Source organism: Varroa jacobsoni, unplaced genomic scaffold (genome assembly GCF_002532875.2).
Source record: "Varroa jacobsoni isolate VJ856 unplaced genomic scaffold, vjacob_1.0 scaffold_693, whole genome shotgun sequence".
Classification (NCBI taxonomy): domain Eukaryota; kingdom Metazoa; phylum Arthropoda; class Arachnida; order Mesostigmata; family Varroidae; genus Varroa; species Varroa jacobsoni.
The window spans coordinates 192,352-202,669 of NW_019213595.1; positions in this window are offsets into that span (position 1 = coordinate 192,352).

Consider the following 10,318-nt stretch of genomic DNA (forward strand, 5'->3'; position numbering starts at 1 on the left):
CTCACAATCGTAAAGTATCTGCAAAGTAGGTCTAGGTGGATGTTAAAAGAATAACTAATTCTAAGCGGAAATCGTGCAGTAGCATATCTAAAGTGTAATAAAGTAGATAGCGATTTTGTTTCCGGCATATTTCGACAGATCTGCTGGTTGAGGATAACATGCAGACAAAACTACCTTTGTATGCCGGAATTAGAATATAAAATGTTCTTCTCACCCTTCAAGAGACGCTGTATATCGAAACAACTAAAATCGGAGAATACCTAAAATCGTTTCGCTGGCGTGAGGTATACATTCAACTATTTAAGAATTAGATCTCGCCAAATAGTGACATCACCAGTGTAGCAGGTTATGAAACAAGGAAAATTCCTGCGGCAAATTTTAGTCAGGGGTCGACATATGAACAATTTTAGAAATGTTTGATGCTATACATAAGGATCCAGGAGTATTTTTTGAATCGTACCATGCACGACTAATAGCAGCAACGCAAAACCATCTGTGGACAAATGTCAGGCACTGGAAAAAAAATCCGATCAATTGCTTCGATCCGAAAACGAGGACAAAGTTGCGTGTATTCCGTGTGGTATTCGATATTATTTCATGCAACACTGAATGACTCCCAAAAAAAATGCTAGTAAAATACGTAAGCTTAGATCAAGTAAGTCGATGTAAAAGTTTGTACAGCCGGCGATCCGTACTAGAGTAGCGGTCTGCGACATCGATCGAACTTCACGCTAATCGTACCTATTTAATGAAGAAACTTCTTACGGTGAGACAGAATAACGTTCGAAAGCGACTTGAGACGGATAAAATCTCAGGCACTGTTTCTCGCATCGTTAGAAGCTACTCGCTCCTTCCGCTTAGGCTAGAAAATAGAAATAATGTCAAAAATGTGTCCGACAAATAATCATGTAGAAATGTAAGCTGTTATCAGTAGTTCGAGTCAGAATAACATAACGATTAATCTGAAAAAGTGAATTTATATGTAAAGAAACTGATTTCTATTGGGTAATGATATACAAAGTAAAGCAAATTTCACCACCTCAATGGGTACGTTTAAGAATATGCACCTAACGCAATAGTTTTTTAAACTTGTAGCATTTATACTGTATGGTGCTATCCAATTAAAAAGTTGTACGAATGTTTGGCGCAAAAGCGCATGAATTGATAGGTGACATGCTCAATCTAACCGTCAATTTCGATACTGCAGATAGACAAGGTAGCAGAAATGATCGACCAAACAATCAACCGTTTCTGTTACTGGACCGCAAAAATGGCCTTTGTAATAGTTCACCAATTCACAGCATAGCTAGTCAACCATGCTAAGACATTTTCATAATATCAGATCACTTCGAGGTTCAGTCTATAAAAACATTTAGAACATGGAACGAATTAGATGCAGTTACCCGAAAAGAAAAAATACATAACGTGCTCTAAGAATCGTTATTTTGTTTGGTGTTATGCATGTATATATACATATGAGAGAAAAAGCTAAATTTTGTATGTAATCCCGTTAAAGAACTTCCAAATACACAAGTAAGACGCTGGAAACATACGAAGTAATATATCTTTTTACAGAAACAACACTTCTTTACAAGAAAGCTCTATATATGTATGTATGCGCTGCATTAGAAGCATATTTAAAATACTTGGGATGTAAGTAATACTGAAGTTCGACGACGACGACGATCTTAATACCTCATGCAAAATTCAATCCGTGTTGCTTAAGACAATTCTTCGCATCGGTCGGCCAGCTTCATTCTCCCAGTGATTACTTTAGCTATAAGCATATGTTGTAATCTAGTTCAGTTTGACACCAATGGTAAAGTTGGCCGAAGACCCCTTCAGAAACCTTCTCATACGGAATTGTCACACCTCTTAAAGGTATAAAACTTGTAAGCATTATAAATATTATATAAAATAAGCAGATACCTTATTCGAGCGTACTTATCTCGCAGTGCAATACGTAAGCTGAGGCTTATGAATCATACGATTTGCTGGACAGTGCGTCCAACAACATGATTATGTAACAGTTACCCAAAACATTTTTCATCTCAAGCACAATTTGTGCAATAATAATTATAAAAAAATATCTATGCTACATGTGTTATATATACATATCACATCCTAGAAAATTTATCATTTGAGTTGCTGCTACTATGCGCTATAGTATTGATGATCTGACTTCAAATAATATATAAAGTGAAATCATAGGAAAAACTTGATTTTTTTCTACATACGCGTATCGTTTTAACGTTCTCAAAAGAGCCAATAGTTCTTACACAGCGTCGCGACACCTGTCGAATTTGTTTTGCTACCATTTCAACGTTAGCGGGAAATCAGATATCGGTATTTGATAGTTCCATCGCATTTTTCAAGCTTCGGCAATCAAACGCCCTCTATATGCCATGTATATATTAAAATCTATTGCTATGCTGATTAAAGTTTAGTGAGATTACGAAATATAGTCATCATACCATATGCAAAGGCGTGCCTATACCAAATATATGGATATATCCATATGCATGGATACAGTTCAGAATTGACCGGCGATACTGCGAAATTCGCGTACGAATATTTCCTAATTTGAGTTTAACCATGCGTATTGAAAGCCGAAGCAAGCAATTCGAAAAGGTTCCTGGCGTTCTGATGATAATCACCTGATGTTCGGGGGAGAAGACCCTCGATGTTCAAAAAATTATTGTGGTAAGATGTAAAGGACCATTTATAGAGAGAGCTGGCGAGACCCAATTATCCAAGTTATTTACTAACGTTAGTGATCCTCTTTCACCGCAGGTACCACCTAGTGCATGTTTTTATATTTATTACATTTATATGTATTATGGCTTGTATTATGAGTTAATTCATTAGTTCAATGAGTTGTATAGATATTCTCTTTCTATATATGTAGTTAGCAAACAGCCGGATATTATGTGTATGTGGCCTGTACATCTGCGCTTTAAATACCCGATCACACTTGGCAGGAAGAAGTTTTAAAGTACTGATAGGCAGGCAGCAAAAGATAGCTACGTGACTGTATATCGGAAACAAGCAAATCCGAAATTCTCTATCGATCCGTACTGGCATTTTACAAAGGTCAAGAATGTCTTCTTAAATATTTTTCATAGATGTATAATCGAAAAGTCCTATTATAAAACCATCTAGTGTCAGTCATTGTAGTTGATTCAGTCGCAGGTCATTGACATTTGTCTTCTCGTAAATGGACGGAGGGAGCTGACGTTTCCTTCCGAAGCCTTACAGAATGATAAGATTTTATCTTTGCTGGATGATACATCTACTGGACTGCTGAATCAATACAAGATTTGAACTTAAATCAAGCTCAACTGTATGTATGCTTGCCAAACCTATTATTCCGGCTTTTCTACATGGTTCATGTCGAGAGGTTAATCGTGTTAGATGCTCGTACGAATAAACTGCAGCGTAAAATAGGTCTAAACAGAGGATATTTCTCTACGGAAAAGGGTTAAACCTACTCCTGGCTTAAACGATCCTTTTTCTTTAGATTTTTCTGGCCGTAAAGAGATCATTCTCATTCTAGATATTTCTCGGGCTATGGGAAATGCAAGAAGTTAGGGGTATGCCATATCAGGTGATTACGGGCCTTGATACAGCACATGTATTGAATTTCTCTGAACAAATGCGAAATAAGTAGCGACATCTGAGCCGATACATTATCGTAGCAAATAATTTAGAGCTCAGATTTACGCCTTAAGCATTACGCTGTTTTCTTAATATATTTTGGTAACACACCTTATTGGTAGAAGAACCGCTCAGCAGGGAATCGTAATAACAAACAGCTGGTTGTGGAGTACGGTACGAAGAAACTTGGTCTTTGACTCGTACCTCGCCGCTTTTTTTTGCCTGGTCTCGGATTTTGCGCAAGCGATTTATGCTTGTTCATTCAAATCTTGTGACCTGAACTACACGGCTTCCCTCTCAAAAAATCTTTGGGTTTCTCCGAGAGAGTTGTTCATGAGTTTGTACCGGTTAGGAATTCAGATTTTTTAACACGGTCCTTTATGCAACCCCTATGCTCCGAGGCGTCTGCCCTGCCTGTCGCGAAACTGGCGATAGCATTAGTTTAGATGGCATTGACTCCCCGAAAGCCTTTTATGTTTTGTTAAGGGGCACCCCTTTGGATAATGACACCTTAATAAGGATCTTGATTCTGCAAACTGGTTAAAAGATCATAGACGAACTGACAAAATTATTATTGATATCCAAACTCAATTAAAAGCGACCTTAATTAAGAAATGAAGACTGTAAAAAGAAATTCGCTTCACGGACATCTGAGGTACCAGTGAAGAAACCATTAATAGAAAATTGAGAATTTCGTTATAACATTATCTTTTGGAAGCTTCATACGGAGATGGGCTTTGCTGATCCACCTGAATCTGTGTTCATCTACTAGATTTTTTAACGAGTTTATCTGGAACTATAGGCAGACTTAACAGTAGCATCTATCAATCTACGTCAAATCTAAGGGAATTCTGCAACAGACTTTCGGCTCTGTTATAATTAATTAATACTAATTAATTATATTAATTAATATTAGTTAATTATAATACTCTGACAATAAATAAAAAAGAAAGTATTACAGAGTCTCGGGTGCGATTAGTAATTTTTCTCAGTGCCCATATTAATCATATTCCTAACACCCAATTTCACGGCATAGAAATACCACACCGTTCTTGCGAATAAAAAATGATTATTTGTGATTTTCCGTCTTAGTGTTTCTTTCACCGAATAATTTTGCTCACCTACATTGTAAGTAATTCCTCTTTATTTTTAGAAATTAAATTAATAAGCCTATAAAAATATATGCGTTCATCTATACTCCATGGAGAGTAAAAGATAATTTTAACCACCTTAGTTAAATCCTATATAGTTACCCAATTTGTGGAATTTCTTGGAACCGTATTTGGATCATTCTTGAAACATTTTTGTCTGTGCAATTGAGTTTAAAGGGAAGAAGGCTTACGATTTATTGAAATGAGCAAATCCAAACCATAAAGAGGTAAGAAATATATTTTACAGGTCACAATTGCTTAACGGATTTTACCACACTAAATTTGCGTGACTCCTAAAATGTTATGCAGCAACTCTATTGTTAGCCCGAACTACACTCAGTGCTCATTTTTTGGGGAATTGTATTATTTAACTATCTGGACAGAAAAACAAGATTTGGGCCTTTAAGTTAACTTCAGCTAAATAGAATAAAGTTACTCGATGACAACCATTCGTTTCGAAAACGAAGTTATTATAGGGCTCACACCATGATAGCCATTCAAGTCGTTCTGCGTTCAAGACTTTCTTCAACACAAAAAAAAACGCTCCTACGACGTCCCAATCCCAAAACTCTCCTCATCTGTGCGTATGTAGCGATTCCGACGCCCGACTACGTTGACGTTGAAATTTACTTGTAACAGCTAATCTACATCCTTAACTCCTCTATCAGTCTACTAAACTCTAGCCGCCTAATTCGACCATAATTCGTTAAACTTTGACTAATGCGTATTTCCCGATCTCCTCCCCCCTCAGTCACCCTCAAGACCACTTAGTGGAAAATTACTGAAGGGTTATTTCGAAGAAACATATATTGTAGAAGAGACGGAGTACCTCTCTTGTCACGTATAACCAACTCATTTGATCACCTGATGACATCTGATACTACTCCATAGAGCTTAATAGAGCACTTTATGGGTGCATCCGCAATAACTATTCCTAAAGAGACGTCCCCTGACTACGCCAGCCTACGATAACAACTTACAAACGAAGAAAAGCTTTAGGGAATGAAATCTTGGTATGAAATGTTGTCCAGGCACTCACTATCAATATTGTCCTTTAGGAAGGTAGCGGAACCTAAGCCAAGATATGGGAGTTCCCCGCTCGCTAAACTTTCATACCTCAATCTATTAACTTCCAAAAGCAGTTACTTTATCCCTCACAGTAGCGAAAGATAGACGAGAAGGAGCGGTGGGGCTAAATCGGAACAGTGGCTTACTTACTATTTTACCACAGACATTTTGAGCTGCGGTCGTTAAAGCCATTATGCGAAGAACATTTGTGCCTAACGTATATATCTATATGACATACCTAGTTGGCAGTGATAATGAAATTATCACCGTGAGGAGGCACGTCGACGCGTGTTTCGAGTATCGCGAGAGCTATGCGTATTGCGTCATCCGCCTACCTATTCAAGTAGAAACCAGGATAAAGGCTGCTAGTTTCTATCAACATTTGCACGCTGGTTACGGTCTTGATGTTACAAAAACTTAAAATATACGTCCACATCTGATTTGACAACGATTGTGGCATATCCATTAGTTTGAGTGATCCTTTTTTTAATATTTTTGTGAGTGACATTACTATTCATATTCAAACATATTCCACGTTGGCAAACTGTGAGGCAAAACTGAGATTACTTGGTTAATAAGTGTACTTATCTGTTGATAATTTATGTACTACATAAACAACCATTGGTCAATCGAGTATGGTTACCTTTGAAGATATCTTCACGCCGCAGAAAGCTGCCTCCCTTTGTGTTCTGATAATAGCATGTGATGACACTGTTGCTTGAGGAGCATTTTTGCGAGGTACGAAAATTGCGTGTATTGGCTATCCATCGCAACGCTCGAGCGATTACACGCAATTTTCGTGCCAGAGTTCGTTTTTTAAAGACATACATGACTCGAAATGGGGTATAGCTAATGGCGTTACCCTCGTCCATTACGTTGTCGTGATCATAGGTTATTTTGAAGTCCCACCGGCGACAAACACAGCTAGCTACACAGCCTGTGCGACTAGAATCGTTATTATTGTTATCCTGAAGTCGATTGCAAGTATTTCCATTGACTGATTTGAGTGCTTTTGTTACCGATAATAATGGGATTGGGAAAATGTCTCACGGAACAGCAGCAGACTCTATCGCCAAACCCACAAAGGAAAAGCGGGTCGAAGTGTACAGCCGGCAATTTAGCTTAGGGGATAAAAAAAAAAATAAGGCATTTCTGGCATCACTAAAAATGGGAACCCAAACTAAGTGGTGCGCAACGGGGTCAGAAGATAGGATCAGAGCTGAAAAAACCGATTTGTAGTAGTTACATTAGAAGGTGGTGGGGCGTCGGGTTGCTGCCTTCACAAACATCCTACGACGTCGTATCCAAATTAAAGGTTTCGACTGCCACCAGCCAGCCACCGAAAAAAACTGTGCAGAGGGTACGCGTGTTAAACCACTCTAAAGATTGGAAGGGATTTGCATTTCAGATGAATTGTATTTTAAGAATTTTGGTGCTAACGTGCCCCACACGTCTACAAGTGTTCTAGCAACAGATTGTATGAGTCCTACTTAGTTTAGCAAATCAAGCATTCAAGCAAAATAATGATATTTACAGCGAGAGCTCTATAGTTCGTCAATTGGATTATGGAACAGTGAGGTAACATAAAATTCTGCCTTAGGTTCGATAAGCCACTATGTCAAAATGTGTCTCTTAGAGTGTTTGTCACTAACAGTGTTGAGATTCTGGCTTGGGAAGTCACCCGGTTCGAATCTGATCGAAAACGTGTTGCATTATGTCAAAGGGCGAGTCAAGATTGAACAGGTGGTTATAAACATCTCGCAGCTCAAACTACACTGCTCCTACTACATAGCAGATATTGTGAGTAGGTTTTAAACACATATGTGGAGGAATGGACAACTTCCACGCTTGTGGCTTGTACTGTTCATTTATGCTGGCTAAAGAACTACGTTTCACAATTTTACCAGTGTCGTCAAATCAAGGTCTTGATGACTTTTAGGGGTCCATTCTTCAATGAAGACAGCACCTTCTTAAACGTTGGCGCATACTTTTTTTTTACAAGTTGCATTGGGAACTGCGAAGAAAAGAGATTCGAACGTGGCGACGAGGTTTGGAAATTCCGACGGTTCCAAGCCTGAGCTGCACTCCTACAAAATATCCGTTTAAATTTACCGCCTCTATGAGTTCTCTCTATTCTCTATAGAAAGCACAACTCAACTTGCTGATGGACCTGGAATGGACAAGTATAACAGAACTGCTCATCCGGCGCTGCTAAATGAGCTCTATTCCTGAAAAATTGGAAGTGAAGCTAGCCTATTTGGATTGTCCTGCTTGTTAAGCCCTCTATTTAAATTGTCAGTTAGTATACTATGAATTTATCGATGTAGTAACTAGAGTTATCCGCAAATGTTCTCCACGGAGGTCGGATGCATATATCAGACGTGTATGTTTAACCGGGAGGTTGTGACCATAATTGGGTCACCGTGTAAAAAAGTCTCATTCGCTTCAATATCTATCGGAAGAGTACAGTGACCCCATGGCTGGGGCGGCCGGACCCCATGCTACAGAGACCAGAGGCGTGGGCCCTTTTGAATCCACTTCATTCAAAAGAGTACTACTTACAATACACTAGCTTGAATAAAAGCGGACTTCAGCGAAAGCCCCAAGCGTGACGCATTTTCACAATTGCAAGACGTTTACTGCTTCATGCAATGACCGGGATACCACTGGTAGTAGTTATTACAGCCACCGTCTGTATCCGTGTTGTCTGGTTGGTCTTGTACTGCGGCTTTGAGTTCGTGGAAACAGCCCTTTGGACATGTGCAATATCTGTTCACGCCATGCTTTGGTTGTGCCGAGCGGGTCGCCGTCCTTTATTTGCTCGTTGAGTGCTGCTCTGCGCCAGCTACACTATGTAACTACATTCATGATTTTTCAATACCAGGGGAAATACTTAACGTTAGCCAATCTTTAGGAAAGATTTACTATATATCTGTAGTTTCGGGTTCCAAATGCTTCTCTAAGTAGCAGGCGCTTCCTCGGGTCTGATCCTAATCATTTTATCAGACAGCATGTATCTTCTAGACGAGGCCTAATGATATAGTCAAAGGTAGATAACATTTTAGTTCACACGGTTATTACGATCAGCAGTTGTAGTATATTTCTACGAGCCTCCGTTAGTGTGACGCAGCGTTTGAAGCGGTTTCAACCACAGAAGCTTTCGAAGAACTTCACAATTTGATTAGAATGTGGCTGGCTCATACTTGATAGCAAACCTCCAGTAAAGTTAGTGGTACATGAGAAGCAAAAAATGATCAGTTTAATCACATGCCCAAAATGCCGTTTCCATGTACCCATAGCAAGATTAGGCAATTAAGAGTTAGTTCTAGACGCATAACAGTAAAGGCATACTTGTGTGACTAGACTTAGCATCCATATAGCTAAGAGCAAATTATAGCATCAATGCTGGTCAATGAAAAAATTCATTAAATGCTTACCATGTAAATTCCTCCATGTGGGTGAGAGTCCCACAGTACCAGACAAAGCACAATTCTGGTCTGCGTAACCTCCAATACAAAAAAAACTCTGTCGAAGCGAGTAACATGTCTGAGAAACATGTATTTATACACTCGTGAGTAAACATGAACTTGAATTTCTGCTTACTATACCAGTAAAAAACTGGAGATCTGATGGTTATCTATTCTCGTGCAATGCGCAACAAAAAGAGGTTAGAATTATATTTTGATAAAAATGTTTTTATACTCCTTATTGGTGCATGAAATTGCAAAGGCGTTAAAATTGACAGATCAATAAAGACGGCTGTTTTATTTGTGAGATAGCCAGGATAATTGAAATCGGTTATGATGATATACCTATGGTTAATGATACGTCCGTGCCTTTCATATAAATATTATATCTCTCCTTACCCGAGACTAGAATCAGATAGAATCAGAAAAACAGGAACTCATCTGAAGTCTAGCTCCTAGCGAGGCAAGATAGGCCAAAAAACCTTTACGTATAATAAATGGTTGTTTTGACTGCCAGTTTTTTGTGCCTATCCAGTGAGGTACAGATCTAATTAATGTGCCGTGCACGCATGCATCGTTAGTGCCTGTCGCGAATGCGGAAACATCCATAAAGCGATCGATACCCGTGACAACTGAAGAAATTGTTCAAGCAATGGCATAAGAGAAAACAGTGAGCCACTGAACCTTTCGTCGTTATGAAATGTAAAAAAGAATGGAACGATTCAACTGATTTCATGACTATAGCTGATCAGTTTTTACTATTAATTCAAGGCATCTATGCTCTATAGATGTACACCAAAAATTTGGGTACAGACATCGTATTAGGTGCTGAACTGGGTTGCAGACATGAAATGGGATAAATACAGCTGAACTAACAATCCTCTAGACATCAAACTTTGTTATTTTTTTTTTTACATGCATATACGACGCCTTGAAGCTTTCGCAAGTATTCGGAAGGCCTGTGATATAGCTATA